At 36.9% G+C, this 22,997-nt stretch overlaps 1 protein-coding gene and 1 pseudogene across 1 annotated transcript in view; one reads left to right on the top strand and one right to left on the bottom strand.

Moving 5' to 3' along the window:
• The window catches only part of PKIB (cAMP-dependent protein kinase inhibitor beta), a 236,063-nt gene that overhangs the window by 179,832 nt on the left and 33,234 nt on the right, over positions 1-22,997 (bottom strand). The gene's annotated exons all lie outside the window — the stretch shown is intronic.
• On the top strand, positions 15,607-16,958 carry LOC134739661 (histone-lysine N-methyltransferase SETMAR-like; annotated as a pseudogene).

Genomic DNA, 22,997 nt, shown 5'->3' with positions numbered 1-22,997 from the left:
TCAGAGGCCTGTAACAGATATTCAACTACAGTGGATTAACCATATATGAGTTTATTTTATCCCACATAAGGAGTTGAAAGTTCACTAGTTTATCCCACATAATGAGTTGAAAGTATTACTTTCAGTTCATATACAGCAGATCGACAGCACTTTCTCTCTTTCTGCTCTGCTATCCTTAGCAGCAGCTGTCATATCCATGGTCACCCCAATCTCTTACTTCTAAAAAGTGATTCTAGCCAGGTGCATGAACATGCCTGTAATCCCAGCACTTTGGGAGACTGAGGCGGGTGGATTATGTGAGGTCAGGAGTTCAAGACCAGCCTGGCCAACATGATGAAACACTGCCTCTACTAAAAATACGAAAACTAGCCGGGCATGGTGGCAGGCACCTGTAATCCCAGCTACTCGGGAGGCTGAGGCAGGAGAATCACTTGAACCTGGGAGGCGGAGGCTGCAGTGAGCTGAGATCATGCCATTGCACTCCAGTCTAGGCAACAAGAGTGAAACTCTGTCTAAAAAAAAAAAAAAAAAAAAAAAAAAAACGGTGATTCTGTCAGAAAGAAGAATAAAGAAGCAACTAGGAGGAATAAAGAAGCAACTAGGAGGAAAAGGCAGCACCAGCATAAAGAAAAAAATTTACCAGAATCCACAGCAGATTTCTGATTATGTCCCAACAGATGGAGAGCTTATATGGCCCCCTCTATGCAAAAAAAGTTAGAAATACGGATTTTTTTTTTAGCAGGCAATGTGGCATCCCAAGCAAAATTTGAGGTTCTGTTGGTTAAAAAAAAAACAGAAAGGATATTGGGTAGACAAAAATACTGTCTTTCATGCCTGCTATATTTCTTTGATGCCTTTATTTTCATTTGTCTAATATTTATTATTGGTTTGTTTTTCTCTCTTTTATTTTTTAATTTTACTGTCATATTGTTTTAATATTATTATTATTAATGTTAGTCTTTACGTCATCTGGTACATAATTTTTAAGTTTTGGAAAATCTCCATTAAAATCAAAAGTTTTTTCATAAATAAAATCTATCCTTTCCAACATATTTCAAAGTGGACATAAACAAAGGATCTTTAGGAATCAATGCACTCATTAAAAAAGAAACTTGCTCAAAAGATTTAGGAATTTTTATGTTTATCACATTCACTGATGGTCAGAAACCCAAAGAATAGGCAAGTTTCTTTGTACCTTATTTTCCTTGGCATCCTTCAATCTAAAGTAGGCCAAATATAGACAGAGATGTCCCTATGCAAAATGCTAGGGTGCATTTCTTATAATTACTATTATTGGGAATATTTGCTAGAACTCATATTAGAGCTGATTACCAATTATATTTGATAATTAAAGGAGAAGCATTTTACATATTTTTGAAGTAATGCAATACCTTAATAACAATTTTTCCACTGACTTTTTTTTTCACAAAGACCATTTTCAAGGCTATAAAAAGGAAACTGCAGCTGGGCACAGTGCTCACACCTGTAATCTTAACACCTTGGGAGGCCAAGGCAGGTGGATCACTTGAGGTCACGAGTTTGGGACCAGCCTGGCTACCATGGTGAAACCCTATCTCTACTGAAAATACAAAAATTAGCTGGGCATGGTGGCACATGCTTGTAATCCCAGCTACTTGGGAGGCTGAGGCAGGAGGATCAATTGAATCCTGGAGGTGGGGGCTGCAGTGAGCCGAGATCGCCACTGCACTTCAGCTTGGGTGACAGAGTCTGACTGTCAGATTCTGTCTAAAAGAAAAAGAAAATTGCAACTGAAAACATTAGAGTGTCACGATGTTCATAGACCTTCCGAAGCTTATCAATTGACTCAAAGTGCCAAGTACAGTACTTGTGCTTTATAGATATTAGTTCATTAGATTACAAACCCAACTGATGTCATGATTCTTATTTTGAAGATGAGGAAACCACAGCTTAGACCATTTAAGAAACTTTCTCAGAGTCATACTACTAACAAGGGGTAGAGCTAGGGCTTAAATTTAAACATGTTTAATTGTCAAGCCTGTGTGCCTAACTTTTGACCAGTTTACTTCTCCTCTGTCCAGTTTTCCTGAAAAGAACAACAGTCAGCAAGTGCAAGTAGGACTAAGAGAAGAGTCTAAAAAGAGGAAGAAGGCATCATGTTGGAAGGTTTTTAGATTTTTTACCGGACAGACTGTGGTTGGAATCCATGGCAGCATAGGACAACAGAATCAAAATGTAATAGCTGTCATTTTAGTAATTAACTACATAACCAGACAAATGTATCATATTTTACTAAGAAAAAACTAGTAAAGAACTATTGTAATATTGTTTGAATGAATAGTGATTATATAAAAGGAACTCATAATTGAAGCTTCTTTAGGGAAGAAAGAAAAAGAGCAGCCAGTGATTTACAAATTATGTTTAAAAACCTAAATTTTAAATTGTGAACCTAAAGTCAAACTGCTTGAAAAATTATTGTTCTGATGAGTAAAACTCCTACCAAAATTGTAAAGTCTCTGAAGATAAACACAAATTCATTAATTAATTTTACAAAGACCAAACTTGTTCTGCAGACATAGATTGATTAAAAACAGATCTCCACAGTTAGATGTAAAGAAGAGAGAGAGAAGACAGAGAGAGGACAGGCGGAGGGTATTCTATAAATTACCCCAACACTAAAAATGCATCTATTTTCACTAAGAGCAGAACTGACCATTATGAATGCATTATAGCAACTATGAAATATCTGTATGAGGTAATACATGTGTGTTGAAGGGAGAGGACATCACAAATCTGCAGAAAATATAAATGAATATTCACTGAAACTCTTTCCTTGGCCTTCATTTTTATTAATCACACATATATATAAATAATATCAATACTTTTAATTCAAAGTTACCCTTCCTGAATCTTTTCTCATTCAAAAATGAGGGGCCTGGCACAGCGGTGCCTGTCTGTAGTTCTAGTTACTCAGGAGACTGAAGTGGGAGGATCACTTGAGCTCACTGACTCAAGTCCAGCCAGGGCAAAATAGCAAGATAATTTTATATATCATATTATATATTTTTCCAATGAAAGTATTGTATTTGGTTGGTAGTTATTTATGAACCAGTAAAAATCTTTTGAGACTTGCTTTTATGCATTGGTATGGTGGGGCTTGAGTAGCCTCCATGTTAGTGCTAGTTTAGCCTTTCTACCACAGTGCCATGTTTCCAGGGTCTTTACCGTATTCCCTGCGTACAATGAGATCTTTTTACTCTGGATACTCAGAGCTCGAAATCTCTTGGCCCTATGTAAACTCAGGGAAATGCTTAACCTAAAGATGACCAATTCTTCTTGACCTCATAAAATTTCACCTTATTCATGCATAACTACATTTAGCACATCTGCCTTAGCCAACCAAAATTCCAATCTATGTCCCCACAACCAGAGAGATTATCACGCTATATATGGGTCCATCTCCCTGTGCTGTGGTGTAGAAAAGTCCTCTAGGCCAATAACTAGGGTGATTGTAAGGTTGGCCTCAATTGTATATAATATATTATATATATTATATATAAAATATATAATTTACCAGAACCTGGACATAGATTAGTTCATCAGTTAATATTATTATTGCTGTCATTATTTAAAAAATAGATTATTTGAGAAGTAATCAGGTCACAGATGAAGTTTATATATATTGGCAGGTGGGGGAGAGAGGAGGTAAGTGGGTTGAAGTTTCCAAAATACGAGATGTGATAAGCACAAAAGAAAGACAGAGAGGATGGTTGATAGAAGGGACAGGAAGTAGGAAGACTAAATTAGATGTATAGAGTATAAGAAGTAAGCACTACAACATCCGAGGACCATACAATATAGAGATAAGATTTTAGGCACAGACCAGTTGAAAAACAGTAATAAGAGGAAAAGGCAGACACATGAGAAAGGAAGCAAAATTTAAACATTATCTGAATATAATCAGGCAACGTTCTCACGAGTTAGCTTTAGAGTTGTAAATTGTTCTTGTTTCTTGAGTAATCCAATTCAAAATAAACTCACCTCAAAATAAAGTTGTTGTTCTCGCATTGATTTTAAAACATAAGCAAGAAAATTCTACAAATAAAACAGAACATGAAGTCTCTTACACTCTGAAAAAGAAAATGCATTATAATGTGAGACAATAGAGAAAATCATTTCTTTTCTTTGCCAAGTACGTATTTTGTATACATTATTTAGATCAGAAATTGGTATTGATGGTATACATTTAAAAATTAGATAAGGGCCGGCCACAGTGGCCGGCCAAGTGGAAGGCCAAGGTGGGCTTGAGACCAGGAGTTTGACACAAGCCTGGGCAACATAGCAAGACCACATTTCTACAAAAAATACACAAATTAGCTAGGCACGGTGGTATATGCCTGTAGTCCCAGCTAATTGGGAGGCTGAGGTGGAAAGATTGCTTGAGACCCAGAAGCGGAGGTTGCAGTGAGCCAAGATCATGCCACTGCATTCCAGTCTGGGCGACAGACCAAGACTCTGTCTCATAAATAAATAAATAAATAAATAAAAAGTTTTGTGCATCAAAGGACACTATCAGGAGAGTGAAAAGGCAGCCTACAGGAGAAAATATTTGCAAATCATATATTTGCTACGGTGTTAATACCCAAATATATAAATAACTGCTACAACTCAAAAAAAAGCAACTAAAAACTGGGCAAAGGACTTGAATAGATATTTCCCCAGAGAAAATACACAAGTATCCAATAAACATATGAAAAGATGTTCAAGATCACTAGTCATTAGAGATATGCAAATCAAAACAGGATGATCATGTGATTCGACAATCCCATTATTTCTGGGTATATACTCAAAAGAATTTACAGCAGGGTCTTGAAGAGATATTCGTGCACCCAACATTATTCATAGTAGCCAAAAGAATAGAAATAACCCAAATGTCTGTCAAAGGATGGGTGGATAAACAAAATGTGGTATGTAAATACAATGGGATATTATCCAGTCATGAAAAAGGAAGGGATTAACACATGCTACAACATGGATAAACCTTTAAAACATTATGCTAGGCAAAATAAACTACTCACAAACAAATACTATTTGAATCCACCTATATGGGATATATAGGATAGTCAAATTCACAGATAAAGAAGGTAGAATAGTGGTTGCCAGGAGCTGGAGGGGAATGGGAAAATGAGGAGTTACTCTTTAATGAGTACAGAATTTCATTCTGGAGATGGATAGTGGTGATGATTACACAACAATGTTAATGCACCTAATGCTAATGACTTGTCTGCTTAAAAAAATGTTTAAAAAGGCAATTTTTGTTTTGTGTATTTTACCACAATAAAAAGGTTGTTATAAAAAAGAAAACTGCTAAAAATGTAACCATTTAATAAAGTATTAAATAAACAAAAGAGTGATAGAGAACTAATTTGCTGAAAGAAACACATTTGGAATTAATTACTTAGTTCCCCATCTTGGAGTATGTTGACTAAACTAGGTGGAAGCATGTAGATATCTTTATTTTTCTCATTTCACCTTAGTTAATTGTTATCTGCAATTTAAGGGTAACAAGCTACATTATCGCTACCATTTACTGCCTGTTTATTATCTATGAGGCTGCATAAATGTTCTACACTGAAGCTCTCACGTGATCCTCACAGCAAACATTTATGGAGGCGTCAAGCTAATTTTAGAGATGAGAAAACTAAAGGACTGAAAATGTAGTAAGTCTGTATCATAGAGCTACACAAAAGTCAAGTAACATTGCATCATAGAGCTGGCAAGTGGAACAGCCAGGATTTAAACTCAGATCTGTCTTTTTGCCTACATTCATTCAACAATTATTAAGCTACTTTGTGCCAAACACAATGCTGAGTGCTAAAGCCACAAATATTAACGGGATAAATTCTGAGCCTTAAGCAATTCACAATCTAGTATTTGAAAGAAATAAGAATATAGACAATTAGAGAACAATGTGCTATCCCTGGGAAAATAGAAGGTGCATCTAGCTCATAGTTAGGAAACCCTTACCGGAAGTGAAAGATGGGGAGTGGAAGGAGGTGGAAACACCTGGGATGGGTCTCAAACGCTGAGTAGGAATTAACCAGAAGAAGGCGGCATAGGAAATTGAAGCAATTATGCTGTATCCCAGGCAGAAGGATAAAGAACATTTAAAGAACTAACAAGTTCAAGTGTCCACAAGTAGTGGTTTTCAGATAAAAACAGGAAAATCAAGTCTGGATTTGATAAATCAGTTTAGGATATATGAAGGTTTCTTCCCTGTATAATGAAGTAGATTTATAGGTAACTACAATGATGAAATCATCTAGTTAATGCCCTCTTTCTGTTACTCTTTGTGTGCCTGAACTTCCAAACTTTTAAGAGTCATAGAACAATCCAGCAATAGTGATAGCATATTTTTCAATCTCTAAAGGGTTCATCTGCACATGTGGACACGACGGGGCAGCAGAAACTAATTTTGTATTTACAGAGAATTCCCATGTTTTCAAAAAATTTCACATACATATTTTCTTTTGTGATATTAAAGAGGCAATAATTCAAGTTTTGTATAGCTCCCTTACAACGTTCAGACTTTTTCCAAAACATGTATGATATTTTAAAGTCACACACTCTTAAGGTCATTTCAGCAAGATGGCAGACTAGAAGGCTAAAAGTTCTCCTTCCCTCATAGACACTGAGTTGACAATAACAGAATACCCGGTGAGAACCATAGAGACAAATTCAGTAGATACATCACTTAAGTAAGCCATTGTAAAACCAAGACAGGATTTCAAAGAAAGAAGTAAGGAAATTTGCAGCATTTGATGTGTCTGTTCATGTGTCTCCCACTAAATGGCATATTGCAGAACAATTAGAAAGAACTCCTCTCCCATACTGGGGCTTTTGCCAAAAACAGGAGAGTAGACCACGTTTCCAATGTTCTGGTTTATCTGAGTGCTGTCTTGGGGACTGATCTCTTTCTCACCTGACTGGGAGAGTTTGGAAGCTGCTGAACAGAGGCTAGTAGCATGTTAGGCTGCAGTTCCTCAGAAAATCACCAGAGAGAGCCAGAGATCATAAAAGGTTTGAAGCTCTTTCACTTCCAGCTAGGCTCATAGGCAAAGTCTTCCCTGCTTGAAGACAGTACACAACTGGGAGAGGGTGGTTGTTTTTTTCAAATTCCCAAATCCCAGCAAACAAACAAACAAATTACAAGGCATACAAAGACAGAAAAAACATGGCACAATCAAAGGAACAAACTCCAGAAACTAATCCTAAAGAAACATAAATCTATGAGATGTCTAAAAATGAATTTAAAATAACTGTCATTAAAAATACTCAATGAACGAAAAGAGAACAGAGATAAATGACTAAACAAAACCAAAAACAATCTGTGACCAAAATTAGAATATAGACAAGTCAATGGAAACTATGTTTTTTAAACACAGAAATTCTGGAGCTGAAAATTTCAACAATTAAACTAAAAATGTATTTTAAAGAATGAAACAGCAGACTTTATCAGTAAGATGAAATAATGAGCAAACTTGAAGACAAGTCAGTTGAGATGATTGAATCAGAGAATCAAACATAAAAAAGAGTAAAGGAAAGTGAAAAGAGCCTATGGGACACTATTAAGTGGACCAATATATACATATGAGAATACTAGGAGGAGAAGAGGGAAAAAAGGGGAAGAGAGCTTATTTGAAAAAATAATAGCTGAAAATATCCCAGATCTGAAGAAAGAAATGGACATGCGGATTCAAGAAGCTGAAAAAACTCCAACCAATATAAATCCCAAGAGAACAACACGGATGTATCTTATAATCAAACTGTTTAAAGACAAAGACAAAGAAAGAATCTTGAACACAGAAAGGAAAAAAGAGATTCATCACATATAAAGGAGTTTCCATAAGATTATCAGGGGATTTCTCAGCAGAAACTTTGCAAGCTAGAAGGAAGTAGAATGACTCATTCAAAGTGTAGAAAGGAAAACAAAACTATCATCAATAAATACTGTATCCAGCAAAAACATCCCATCCTTCAAAAATGAATGAGAAATTAAGATTTTCCCAGACCAAGCAAAAGGTGAGGGAGTTCATTACCACTCGACCTGCTCTACAAGAAAGGTTAACTAACAGGTGTCCTTCAAGTTGAAACAAAAGGATAGTAGACAGCCATTTGACACCATGTGAAAATATAAGGTACTCTCATAAAGGTAAATTTATAGACAAATATTGTGACTTGTATTATTGTAATTTTGATGCATAAAATTTAAATGACAAAAATTCAAAAGCTATAAAGTCATATTAGTGAGAATACAATATATGAAAATGAAAATGTAAATTGTAACCTCAACAACATAAAGTAGGGGAGGTGGAACTGTTAAGAAGTAGGGTTGTGTGTGATTAAACATACTTGTTATCAGTTTAAAATAAAATGCTATAACTTAAGATGTTTTATGTAATTGCAATGAAAGCCACAAATAAAATATCTATATAATATATACAAAAGGAAATAAGAGGTAAATCAAAGCATATCATTACAGAAGATCAACAAAACACAAAAGAAGCAGAGAGAAAGGAGAAACAGAGAAGCTGTAAGATATACAAACAACAGTTAACAAAATGGCAATTGTAATTCTTTTATCATCAGTAATTACTTTAAATGTAAATAGAATCAATTGCCTGTTATACACAGAATGTTTGTGTTACCCTAAAATTCACATAAGCCCTAGTCCCAAATGTGACAGTAGTTAGCAGTGCGATCATTTGAGGTAATTAGGTTTAGATGACGTCATGAGAATTAAGTGTCTTTTTTTCCATTTTTTCTTTTTTCTCTTTTTTAAAGAAATAAGGTCTTACTCTGTCACCCAGGTTAGAGTGCAATTGGTATGACCATGGCTCACTTCAGCCTCGAAATCCTAAGTTCAGTCTCCCAAGTAGCCAGGACTACAAGCATGTGCCACCATGCCCAGCTAGTTATTTTATTTTTTGTAGAGATGAGGTCTTGCTATGTTGCCCAAGCTAATCTTGAACTCCTGATCTCAACTGGTCCTCCCACCTTGGCTTCCCAAAGTGCTAGGATTATAGGCATGAGCCACCACACTTGGCCCACAGATTAACGTTCTTATAAGAAGAGGAAAATATTAGAGCTCCTTCTTTCTCTATCATGTGAGGATACAGCAAGATGGCAGCTGTCTGCAAGCCAGAAAAAGGGCCTTCATCAGAACCCAACCATGCAGCAACCTTGATCTCAGACTTCCCAGCCTCCAGAACTGTGAGAAATGAATTTGTATTGTTTAAGCCATCCAGTCTATGGTATTTTGTTTTATCAGCCTGAGCTTACTAAGACACTGTCCAATCAAAGAACATAGATTGACTGAATGGATAAAAAACATAGGACCCAGCTATCTGCTTTCTAAAAGAAACTCACTTTACATCTAAGAACACATGCAAGATGAAAGTGAAAAGATAGGAAAAGATACTCCATGCAAATGGCAATCAAAAACAGCAGAAGTGGCTATACTAGTGCCTAATATTGGGATAGTAGACAAAACAGCCTTCAAATCAAAAACTGTTATAAGAGCCTAAGAAGGGCATTTAGAATGATAAAAGAGTAACTTTGCCATAAAGATATAATAATCGTTAAGTATTTATGCACCAAATATCCAAGTTTCCAAATAAAAATATACGAAGCAAACTTTGACACAATTGGAGTGAGAAATAACAGCAAAATAGTAGTAGGAGACTTCAATACTTTCATTCGTGAATAGAATAACCAGACAGAATATCAATAAGAAAACACGGGATTTAAATAACACAGATGTACTTCATTTTATTACAGTTTGCTTTATTTTGCTTCACAAATATCGTGTTTCTTACAAATTGAAGGTTTGTGGCAACCCCGCATCAAGCAAACCTATTGAAACCATTTTTCTTACAGTATGTGCTCACCTTGTGCCTCATGTCACATTTTAGCAATTCTCACAATATTTCAACCTTTATCATCATTATTATTATATCTTAGGGTGATCTGTGGTCAGTGATCTTTGATGTTACTATTATAGTTTATTTGAGGCCCCACAAACCATTCCCGTATAAAACAGTGAAACTGATTGATAAATGTTGTATATGTCCTGACTGCTCTGCTGACCACTTAATCCCTCATCTCTCTTCATCCCCTTGGATCTCCATATTCTCAGAGACACAAAAATAATGAAATTAGGTCAATAGAAACCCTGCCATGGCATCTAAGTGTTCAAATAAAGAAAAATTTGCACATATCTGCTTTGAAATCAAAACCTACAAATGATTAAGCTTAATGGAAAAGCATGTCCAAAGCTGAGATAGGCCAAAAGCTAGTCCTCTTGTGCCAGTTAGCAAGTTGTGAATGCAAAAAAAAAAAAAATTCTTATAAAAAATGAAAAGTGCTACTCTAGTGAACACATGAATAATGAGAAATGAAAACAGCCTTCTTACTGAAAGGAAAACAGTTTGAGTGATCTGAATAGTTCAAACAAGCCAGAACACTCCCTTAAACCAAAGCTAATCAAGAGCAAGATCCTCATTCTCTTCAATTTTATGAAGGCTAAGAGAGGTGAGGAAACTGCAGAAGAAAAGCTGGGAGCTAGCAGAGTTTGGTTCATGAGGTTGAAGGAAAGAAACTATCTCCATAACATAAAAGTGCAAGATGGAGCAGCAATTACTTTTGTAGTAACTGTAGCAAGTTATCCAGAAGATGTAGCCAAGATCATTAATTCAGGTGGTTACACTTAACAACAAATTTTTAATGTAGACAAAACAACCTTATATTGGAAGAAGATGTCATCTATCACTTTCAGTGCTAAAGAGAAAATCACTGACTGTCATAATGAGGATGACTCTCTAATTAGGTGTTAACCCAGCTGGTGACTTTAGCTAGAAACCAATGCTCATTTACCACTTGAAAATCCATTTTGTAAAATCATTACCATTCTGAAAAATCCTAGAACCTTAAGAATTATGCCAAATCTACTCTGCTTGTGCTCTATAAATGAAACAACAAAGCCTAGATAACAGCACATTCACTGACAGCATGGCTTATTGAATATTTTAAGCCCATTGTTGAGACCCACTGATCAAAGAAAAAGATTTTGTTTTAAAATATTACTGTTCATTGACAATGCTCCTAGTTATCTAAGAGCTTTCATGGGGATATCCAGGGACATTAATGTTGTTTTTGTGCCTACTAACACAACATCCATTCTGCAACTCATAGATCAAGGGGTAATTTCAACATTCAAATCTTATTATTTAAAAAATACATTTATAAGGCTATAGCTGCCACAAAGAATGATTCATTTGATGGATCTGGGCAAAGTAAATTTAAACCCTTCTGGAAAGAATTCACCATTCTAGATGCTATTAAGAACACTTGTAATTTGTGGGAAGAGGTCAAGATGTCAACATTAAAAGAAATTTTCAAAAGTTCATTCCAGCCCTTATGGACAACTTTGAGAGGTTCAAGACTTCAGCAGAGGAAGTAACTAAAAACATGGTAAAAATAGCAAGAGAACAAAATTAGAGGTGGAACCAACAGAGGTGGCAGAATTGCTAAAATTTCATTATCAAACTTGAATGATGAAGAGTTGCTTTTAAGGAATGAGCATAAAAAGTAGTTCCCTGAGATGGAGTCTATTCCTGGTGCAGATGCTATGAACATTACCGAAATGACAACAAAGAATTTAGAAAATTACATAAACATAGTTGATATATCAGTAGCAGCATTTGAGAGATTTGACTTCAATTTTAAGAGAATTCTACTATAGAGTAAAATGCTATCAAGAAGCACTGCATGCTACAGTGCTTTCTTTCATATTTTATGAAAGAAAGAGTCAAATGATGTAGCAAATTTTACTGTTATCTTAGTTTACCAAATTGCCACAGCCACTTCAACCTTCAGCAACCACCACCCTGATCAGTCAGCAACCATCAACATAAAGGCAAGGCCCTCCACAAGCAAAAATATTATAAATCACTAAAGGCTCAGATAATCATTAGCATTTTTTAGCCATACAGTATTTTTTAATTAAAGTATATACATCTTTTTAGAAATAATGTTATTGCACATTTGACTACAGTATAGTGTTAACATAACATATGTGCTGTGAAACCAAAACATTTGTGACTTGCTTCATTGTGATATTGTGGTCTGTGATTGAACCCACAATATCTCCAAGGTATGTCTGTATATACCAATTGGACCTAACAGACATATACAGAACATTCCACCCAACAGCAGCAGAATATACATTCTTCTCAAGTGCACATAGAACATTCCCCCAGATAGACTACATATTAAGGCAGAAAATGAAGCTTTAATGGGCCATAAAACAAATCTTCAACAATTTCAAGTTTACTGAAATCATACAAAGTATTTTTTCAATCACAATAGAATGAAACTGTAAATAAAAACACAAGGTAAACTAAAAAATCTACAAATATGTGAAAGCTAAACAATGGACTCTTAAATAACCTAAGGGTCAAAGAAGAAGTAACAAAGGAAATTATATAATACCTTGTAACAGAGAAAAATAAAAATACAACATACCAAAACTTATGTAATGCAGTGAAAGCAGTGCTAAGAGAGAAGATTATATCTGTAAATGCATAATTTAAAAAGAAAAAATTAACAACCTAACATTGCACCTAAGGAAACTAGGGAAAAAAAACTGAGCCCAAAATTAGCAGAAGGAAAAAAATAATAGAAATTAGAGCAGAGATAAATAAAGCAAGAATAGACAAACAAAAGGAAAAAAAATCAACAAAACGAAAAAATGTTTTTCAAAAGATCAAAAAAATGGAAAGCCTCTTAAGTAGATTATGTTTAAAAAAAAAAGAAAGAAGACAACTAAAATCAGAAATAAAGAGGGGATATTACAACTGATGCCACACACATTTAAAATTGTAAAAGAATAATATAAGCAAGTACATACCAAAAAATTGAATATCCTAAAAGAAATGGATAAATTCCTAGACACATAAAACCTACTAAGACTGACTCATGAAGAAACAGAAAATATGAACAAGTCAATAAAAAGTAGAGATTGAATCAGTAATCAAAAACCTCCTAACAAAGAGAAGCCCAGGAAAAGATGGCTTCACTGGAGAATTCTACAAAACATTTAAAGATATAACACCAATTCTTTTAAAACTTTTCCAAAAAATTGAAGAGGAGGGAACACTTCCAAGATTATTCTATGAGACATTACCTGATACGAAAGCCAGACAAAGGCACTACAGACAACTATGACGATGATGACACTGAAGAAGAAGAAGCAGCAGAAGCAGAAGAGGAAGGAGAAGAAGAAAAAGAAGGAGGAGGAGAAGAAAAAGAGGAGGAGGAGGAGAAGGAAGAAGAAGAAGGAGGAGGAGGAAGAGGAAAAGAAAGAGAAGGAAGATGAGGAGGAGAAGGAAGAACAAGAAGGAGGAGGAGGAGGAGGAAAAGAAAGAGAAGGAGGATGAGGAAAAGTAAGAGGAGGAGGGGGAGGAGGAGGAAGAAGAAAGAAGAAGGAGGAGGATGAAGAGGAGGAGGAGGAAGGGGAAGAGGAGGAGGGGGAGGAGGAGGAAGAAGGGGGAGAAGGAAGAAGAAGGAAGAAGAAAGAAGAAGAAATCTATAGATCAATATCCCTGATGAATATTGATTCAAAAATCAACAAAATATTAATATTAGCAAACCAAGTTTAACAGCACATTAAAAGGGGTATACACCATTGTACTGGTCAATTTTCATACTGCTATGAAGAAACACTTGAGACTGGGTAATTTATAAAGAAAAAGAGGTTTAATGGACTCACAGTTTCACATGGCTGGGGAGGCCTCACGATTGTGGCAGAAGGCGAAGGAGAAGCAAAGGCACATCTTACATGGCGGCAGGAAAGAGAGCTTGTGCAGGAGAACATCCTTTTTTCTTTTTTTCTTGATACCGAGTTTCACTGTGTTGCCCATGCTGGAGTGCAGTGGCTTGATCTTGGCTCACCGCAACCTTCATCTCCCAAGTTCAAGCAATTCTCCTACCTCAGCCTCCGAAGTAGCTACAGTTACAGGAACCCACCACCATGCCCCACTAATTTTTGTATTTTTAGTAGAGATGGGTTTTCACCATGTTGGCCAGGCTGGTCTTGAATTCCTGACCTCAGGTGATCCACCTGCCTCAGCCTCCCAAGAACTTCCCTTTTTAAACCCATCAGATCTCATGAAACTTATTAACTATCATGAGAACAGCACAAAAAAAATCCCACCTCCGTGATTCAATTACTTCCCACTGGGTCCCTCCCACAATGTGTGGGGATTATGGGAGCTACAATTCAAGACAAGATTTGTGTGGGGACACAGCCAAACCATATCAACCATGAACAAGTAGGATTTATTCCTGGAATGCAAGGATAATTTAATACACAGAAATAGATTAATGTAATACACTTCATTAACAGAATGAAGGACAAAACATGATTATCTCAATTGCAGAAAAAGCATCTGACAAGATTCAACAAACTCTCATAATAATAATAATTTTAAAAAACACTTAGCAACACAGGAACAAAGAAACTGCCTCAACGTAATAAACGCCATTTATGAAAAGCCCACAGCTAACATTATACTTAATAGTGAAACTGAAAGTTTTTCATTTAAGATTATAACAAAAAGACAAGGATGCCCAGTCTCACTGTTTTATACAACATAGTATTGGATGTCCTAGCCAGAGCCCTTAGTCAAAACAAACAATGAAAGATACCCAAATTGGGGGAAAAAGTAAATTATTAAATGTATTAAATTAATGAACTTCTCTGTCCTCAGATGACATGATCCTATAATATAAAAATGCTATCTCCAGGCAAGATGTCCGAATAGGAACAGCTCCAGTCTGCAGCTCCCAGTGAGATCAATGCAGAAGGCGAGGGATTTCTGCATTTCCAACTGAGGTACCTGGCTCATCTCAATGGAACTGGTTAGACAGTGGGTGCAGCCCACAGAGGGTGAGCAGAAGCAGGGTGGGGCACTGCCTCACCTGGGAGGCAAAAGGGGTTGGGGAACTCCCTCCCCTAGCCAAGGGAAGCCATGAGGGACAGAGCTATCCAGCCCAGATGCTACACTTTTCCCACTGTCTTTGCAACCCACAGACCAGGAGATTCCCTCTGGTGCCTACACCACCAGGGCCCTGAGCTTCAAGCACAAAGCTGGATGGCTGTTTGGGCAGACACTGAGACACTGAGCTAGCTGCCGGAGTTTTTTTGTTGTTTTTTGTTGTTGTTGTTTGTTTTGGTTTTCTTGTACCCCAGTGGTGCCTGGAATGCCTGCAAGACAAAACCATTCACTCCCCTGGAAAGGAGGCTGAAGTCAGGTAGCTGAGTGGTCTTGCTCAGTGGATCCCACCCCAACAGAGCCCAACAAGCTAAGATCCACTGGCTTGAAATTCTCACTGCCAGTGCAAAAGTAATTACAGTTTTTGCATTGTTTAAATTTGCTGTTTGATATTAGAATACATTCTTAAATAAATGTGGTTAGGTTGTACATCATTTTAATGTGCATTTCTTGCTTTATGGTTTTTTTTTGCTAATGACTTATTATTTGCTGTTTATGTTTATTTTAGAATATGGAAATGATGTTAGACAAAAAGCAAATTCAAGCGATTTTTTTGTTTGAGTTCAGAATGGGTCATAAAGCAGCAGAGACAACTCACAACATCAACAATGCTATTGGCCCAGGAACTGCTAATGAATGTGCAGTGCAGTGGCAGTTCAAGTTTTGCAAAGATGAGAGCCTTGAAGATGAGGACCGTAGTAGCCAGTCATCAGAAACTGACAAGGACCAAGAGCAATAATCGAAGCTGATCCTCTTACAGCTACACAAGAAGTTGCCAAAGAACTCAATGTTGACCATTCCACGGTCATTTGGCATTTGAAGCAAAAAAAAAAGGTGAAAAAGCTAGATAAGTGGGTGCCTCAGGAGCTGATGGAAAATCAAACATATCGTCATTTTGAAATGTCATCTTCTTTCATTATTATTATTATTATTATTATTATTATTTGAGGCGGAGTCTCGCTCTGTCGCCCAGGCTGGAGTACAGTGGCCTGATCTCAGCTCACTGCAAACTCCGACTCCTGGGTTCACGCCATTCTCCTGCCTCAGCCTCCTAAGTAGCTGGGACTGCAGGCGCCCACCACCACGCCCAGCTAAATTTTTGTATTTTTAGTAGAGACAGCATTTCACCATGTTAGCCAGGATGGTCTCGATCTCCTGACCTCGTGATCTGCCTGCCTCAGCCTCCCAAAGTGCTAGGATTACAGGCCTGAGCCACCACACCTGGCCTGAAATGTCATCTTCTTATTCTACACAACAACAATGAACCATTTCTCAATCGGATTGTGCCGTGTGACAAAAAGTGAATTTTATACAACAACTGGCAATGACAAGCTCAGTGGCTGGACCAAGAAGAAGCTCCAAAGGATTTCCCAAAGCCAAACTTGCACCAAAAAAAGGTCATGGTCACTGTTTGGTGGCCTGCGGCCAGTCTGATCCACTACAGTTTTCTGAATCCCAGCAAAACCATTACATATGAGAGGTATGCTCAGCAAATCAATGAGATGCACCAAAAACTGCAACACCTGAAGCCAGCATTGGTCAACAGAGAGGGCCCAATTCTTCTCCACGAAACTGCCGGACTGCATGTCACAGAACCAGTGCTTCAAAAGTTGAAGAAATTCTGCTACAAAGTTTTGCCTCATCCGTCATATTCATCTGACGTCTCGCCAACTGACTACCACTTCTTCAAGCATTTCAACAACTTTTTGCAGGGAAAATGCTTTCACAACCAGTAGGATGCAGAAAATGCTCTCCAAGAATTCATCAAATCCCAAAGCATGAATTTTTATGCTACAGGACTAAATAAACTTATTTGTCATTGGCAAAAAATGTGTTGATTGTAATGGTCCCTACTTTGACTAACAAAGACGTGTTTGAGCTTAGTTATAATGATTTAAAATTCACGGTCTGAAACCACAGTTCGTTTCCATCAAACTAATATAAATTTGGTGGGGGGATGGGAACATAAACCTTCAGCCCGCACCACGCATTTACAGAGAGAGCTTAAGAAGAGGAAATAATGACTTTCCCTAGAGGAGAAGAATCACCGCAGGAGTATAAGCCAGATGAGAAAAACACAAACATGTGAACTTAGATGTGTGCCAATTATCTCAATTTTATACCATCTGCACAATAGGCCTATGGTAAATAGACACTCTTGATATGGAAGAGGCCTCTTCTAAGGAGACACATTCATGATTTATTGTGTTAAATCCCTTTATCAAGTCAGATCATCAGAATGCAACAAAATCAGCTTGTGTAACTCAGGTTTGTTACTCCAAAGGCTTATCAAACTTATAGAGTATCAGTAAACATTTAATGTGTACCTACTATTCTAAGTGCCAGATATATGACAATTAACAAAAATGCATGGCTGTTTGCTTCTAGGAGCTTATAATCTAGTTTGCAGGAAATACATAGAATTGACCAATATGTTGATAATTTCAACATAATATAGCAAGTACAGTGATGTGGTATGGATACAGTGCCAAACAAAGCAGGTTAAAGGCTCAGTATGTATTTTTAGGGAATGCTTCTGGGAATTGATGAGACAAGGGATCCATTGTCTCAATGGATAACTATAACATAACTGGAAATATTAAGATTATTTGGCAATAATTAATGGCACCCTAGAGGGAATCTTGGAAGGTGGGAAACTACATGATAAATGAGGAAAATGCCAACAGTTCAGTGTAAAGCTGGAGGAAGAAAAGATTAGGGTATTGTATCTGGACCAAAGTGAACCTCAAGCCCTGCTAATGTGATGTCCTTTGTTTCCATCTAGGATTGGGATTAGAAATGACTCTTTATCCAATGACTCTGATAAAAGTGTTTTTGAGGACAACATTTATTATGTTGTCACTCCATGAACGTGAGTCTTTAATAGAAAGATTCAGGAAAACATAAAACAAGAAAAAACCTTGTATCTCTTTTTACTCACAGAGTAAGGAAAAAGGCATCTCTCCTAGTGAAACTGTATTTTGCTGTTTATTAGTCAGTGAGGGCTATATTTTAACCCATCATTCTTTCCTCTTGCCTTGGAATAGAAAAAGATTTTTATTAATTCATTACAGCTTGCTTTGTATGGCTGTATAACTTAAACAGTGATCCTCAACTTTTTGACACCAGGGACAAGTTTCGTGGAAGAAAATTTTGCCACAGACTGAGGTGCGGGATGTGGGGGATGGTTTTGGGATGATTCAAGTGCATTACATTTATTGTGCACTTTATTTCTATTATTATTACATTGTAACATATAATGAAACAATTATACAACTCATCATTATATAGGATCAGTGGGAGCCCTGAGCTTGTTTTCCTGCAACTAGTCAGTCTCATCTGGGGGTGATGGGAGACAGTGACAGATCATCAGGTATTAGAATCTCATAAGGAGGCACAAGCTAGATCCCTCACATGCACAGTTCACAATAGTGTTCACTCTCCTATGAGACTCTAGGAGCTGCTCATCTGACGGGAGGCAGAGCTCAGGCAGTAACGCTTGCTCACCCACAGCCATTCACCTCCTGCTGTGCAGTCTGGTTCCTAGCAGCCCACGGACTGGTACCCCTAGCCTAAAACATCTTCTCTCCCCCAAATTTGGCTCTTCCAACCTGATAAGTGCTCACACTTGTATTACAGCATTTTCTTCTTTCTCTAGATGGTACATTCCCCAAAGTGAGGCATCTTTCTATTTCATCTTACGATGAAAAGTACAGTAAAGTGGTCAGCATGTGGTGCTCAGTCTGTGTCTGAATGATCAATTTTTAAAATACCTTTGTATTTGAGCGTATTTTAACAGATACTTTAAAAATAAAATGAATAGCATATGATGCATAAATAAAATATATTTGTGTTAATGAATGTGAGCCTCATAGACTTAATTCTTCACTCTTTAGTTTCTTGGTCTAAAAGGGGTCATGATGGTTATAACAACAGGTACATTTATTGAATGCCTGACACCTACTAGACAATCTTCTTCTCCCATGTGCCAGAGGCCCTCTCAGCACCTTCTCAGGTGCTTTACCTCCTGCTTGGAAGGCGTGACCTCCAGCTCTCCCACTGCCATTCTGCCTCGCCCTTCAGTTCTTAGCTCAAATGGTTCCTCTCCAGAGAGGTCCTGACAACCTACAGCTAAAGCAGGGTGCTGCTCTCTCATTTTGTTTCATGAAATCTTCCCCAACACACTTGGATAGAGTCAGTCCCTCTCACTAATGAACTCCAACAAAACTGTGAAGGTACCACTCTAAAAAGACTAAATGTAGTGTTTAAAATTAGAGTATCTGCTTACTTTCTTCTATCCCCTTCTAGATTACCTTAAATCTTGAACTCTTAAAGCAGGGTTGGTAATCTAGGCCCACAGGCCAAATACAGCCCACTGCCTGCATTTGTACAACCAAGAAGCTAAGAGAGTAACTTTTACATTTTTAAATGGTTGGGCAAATAAGCTCAAAAGAAGAACATTTCATAGCATGTAAAAATTATATAAAATTCAAATCTCAGTTTCCATAAATAAAGTTTTATTGGGACACAGCCACATTTATTCATTTCTGGGGTTGCTTTTAACCCTTTACCTGTTAAGAAAAAAAAAAAAGTGCAGCTCACTGCCAGCGCTCATTTAATATTACATGAACATGCTCTTTGAGGCTGAAGCAAATATGACTAATTTTTAAGGTGAAAATAAAATATAAAAACTATTTTTGGAGTTATTTATAAACAGAACATCAGAATCACCTATTTTGGAAAAATCGGATTCAGCAAATGATTCTTGGGCCAATATCTGTTTGAGAATGATAGGAATGCTATGTTTTCTAGGATTTGACATATTCAGTGATCAAGAATTACTATATTTTATAAATGGAAATGCCACTACTAAAAACAGAATGCCATAAATAGAATTATGTCCTTTGTTTCCAAAGTCAATATACATAGACAAAGTGAAAATAATAATAAAAGCCAGATATTTCGTGGCAAAGTTATCGAGGGGCAAATGCTGCAGCTGTAAGTGCCACCAGTGAGTATTCTTGGGGCAAACGGGAGAAGGGTTAAACAACATTTTAGACTGATGACTCTGAATAATTATGAGAAAAACCACATGGCCCAAGCAGTCTAAAATATTTTCCCTCTGGACTTTCACAGAAAACATTTTCAGCTCCTCTTTTTAGAAGGCAAAGATGACATTTTATTCTTTTTAAAATCCCTATCGTTCAGTGCACAGTAAGTGTTTAGGGGAATATTTGTTTAATATTTAAACATTTCCTAAAAGCATTAGACTTACAAAAGAACAATATTTTTAAAAGTCTCTTTAATAGAAGTCAAAATATTAGTTACCTGTGGGGTTGAATAATGCCTGAAAGTGAGTACAAGGGAAGCTTCTGGGGTACTAAAAGCATTCTGTAACTTGATTTGAATGGTGATTAGAATGTGTTCACTATAAAAATTCCAGAAATTGTACATTTATTTGTATGCCTTTCTGAATGTATATTTTCAATAAAAAGTGAACAACAAAAAAACAGAAACATAATCCATAAGTGACGGAATATTTTTAAAGACGCTTTAACCTCTAAAAAGCTGAGATTCTCAGACATAATCCACTAAATAGTGATTCAGATGATCCACACATGGCCAGGGCACATGCACCATTCCCACACTATGGGTGGGAGGAGGTTATCAGCACAGAATTAGAATTGGGTACCTGCTCACCCCAGATTTTAAATGGCACATGTTTCAAATATCCCTGGAAGACCAGGCAAAACCTTCCAATATGTCCATATTTAAACAAAATCTCTCACTTTTCCATTGCTCCGTGTCTCTTCTCCCTAATTTATTCCTTGAATGCTCCCAATCTCAATACTTGTTTTAGTATTGCCTTATGTGGTGGGACCTCTTCTGCTTTCTAATACTCATCTGTCCTACTTAATGCTGAATTTTATGTAACCCCTCAGTTTCAGTCAATCTGGCTCCTGCTACAAGCCAGATCTGAATGAGAGATGACACACCTAAGCAGGCCAACTTGGAAGTCTCCAGCAGAGTAATCAGAACTTGGAACATAGGCAAGGTTTATAGGATTAGTCACCTAGTAAATATTGACAAGGAAAAGGAGAACATATTGACTACCCAAGAAGTCATATTAACAGTAGGCAACAAGGGTCTTGGAAGTTGAAGGCAAGAACTTGAACAAGTGACTGAGCATTAGTGATCACAACCATAAAAGAGGAGTATGCAAGAGGCACAGGGAACTGAAAGCCAACTCTTTGATTTATCTTTAGGTCTCCTATGGAGTTACATTAAAGCAAAAACCGGTTCCCCAAGAAGCAGATCTGAAGCCTAAAGGTGAGGATGAGTGGATTCACATGAATGATGAGAGAAGCAGATGACCAAAAGAGAAGACAGCTCCATACTTACAGTACAGTCTTCCAGGAAGCCAGATACTAGTTCACTCCTCAGCTTAAGTAGTTACGTTGCGTGCTCTTTGAGATTTATACTTTCTATTGCAGGACACTAATTGTATGATAGTAGATTCTATGGGAAACCCATTAGTTATTATAGCTTTTTAAGCTGACATCGATTTCAAATATGAGCCAGGAATCATTAAAAATTCATGAAGAGGCCGGGCATGGTGGCTCACGCCTGTAATCCCAGCACTTTGGGAGGCCGAGGCGGGCGGATCACGAGGTCAAGAGATGGAGACCATCCTGGCGAACATGGTGAAACCCTGTCTCTACCAAAATACAAAAATTAGCAGGGTGTGGTGGTGCGAGCTTGTAGTCCCAGCTACCCGGGAGGCTGAGGCAGAAGAATAGCTTGAACCCAGGATGCACAGGTTGCAGTGAACCAAGATCGTGCCACTGTACTCCAGCCTGGTGACAGAGTAAGACTCCATCTCAAAAACAAACAAACAAACAAACAAAAAACTCATGAAGAAATAGTTTACTAATATTTTAATTAATAAACGAGATCTCAAGTGAGAATTTTTGACTTATCTAAATGAACAAATTATAGAGGCACTCATGTACACGGGGTACCTGCTAATCTGTCTTATCTGTTCTTAAAGTAATTTCTCAAGGATCTCTGTTAATAAATGCTTTGTTCTTCAAGTTTGTGTTGTATTTAAAAATATGAGAAGACTTTGCCTTTATTCTCAAGTATTATTTAATCCTAACTTTCTCTTATTTATACTTAACCTTGTGTGAATCTGAACTAATAAAATTTTTCTAATGAAAATGAGCTTTTTGTTTCATAAATTAAAAAGTATTTTTTAAAATTAAGCTGGTCATTTAAAATGTTTCATTCTTTGCAAGTGACAACTCTTAATGTTTAATATTTATTGAGCTTAAAGAAGTCAGAAACAGAAGAAAGACAATTTTAAAAGACATTTTTGTATTTTATTGTTTATTTATACCTGGAATAAATGGTTCAAATCCAGAGTTTTATCATGAAATTATAGTTCAGAAAATGGAAAATTATTTAGTATTGTGTAATAGGGTTGAATATTTTATAAGTTAATGTCCACTTAAGTGCGTTACTCTTTCTTCCCCTCCAAAAATATGAATTTATAAGAAGCTACACTAATACCAGCTGTAAAATAGTTTTACTGTCAGTTTATCTCCGTAAGCACACCAAGAGAGAAAAAATCGCACCCAAACTGTACCATTTACTCTTGCAAAGACCTCAGGCACAGAAGCATAGAATGAATGTCACACAAAGCCTAAATATAACTTCACTCTATGGGTTACCCCACTCCTGTGAGGAAGTTCCCTTTTTCTCTCACCCCTGGGGCTTATATATAGATTATAAATATATAATAGGTGAAGGGGTGAGTTGGGAGGGGTTGTAGGGGCTCCCTTCTCCCCTTTCCACTTCCCCTGGTTCCCTATCCCTGGGCTGTTTGTTAAAAATGAATAA

The sequence above is a fragment of the Pongo pygmaeus genome, chromosome 5, assembly GCF_028885625.2.
Source record: "Pongo pygmaeus isolate AG05252 chromosome 5, NHGRI_mPonPyg2-v2.0_pri, whole genome shotgun sequence".
Taxonomy (NCBI): Eukaryota; Metazoa; Chordata; class Mammalia; order Primates; family Hominidae; genus Pongo; species Pongo pygmaeus.
The sequence above is the reverse complement of the archived record's forward strand: the minus strand, read 5'-3'. Positions and strand labels throughout refer to the sequence as shown.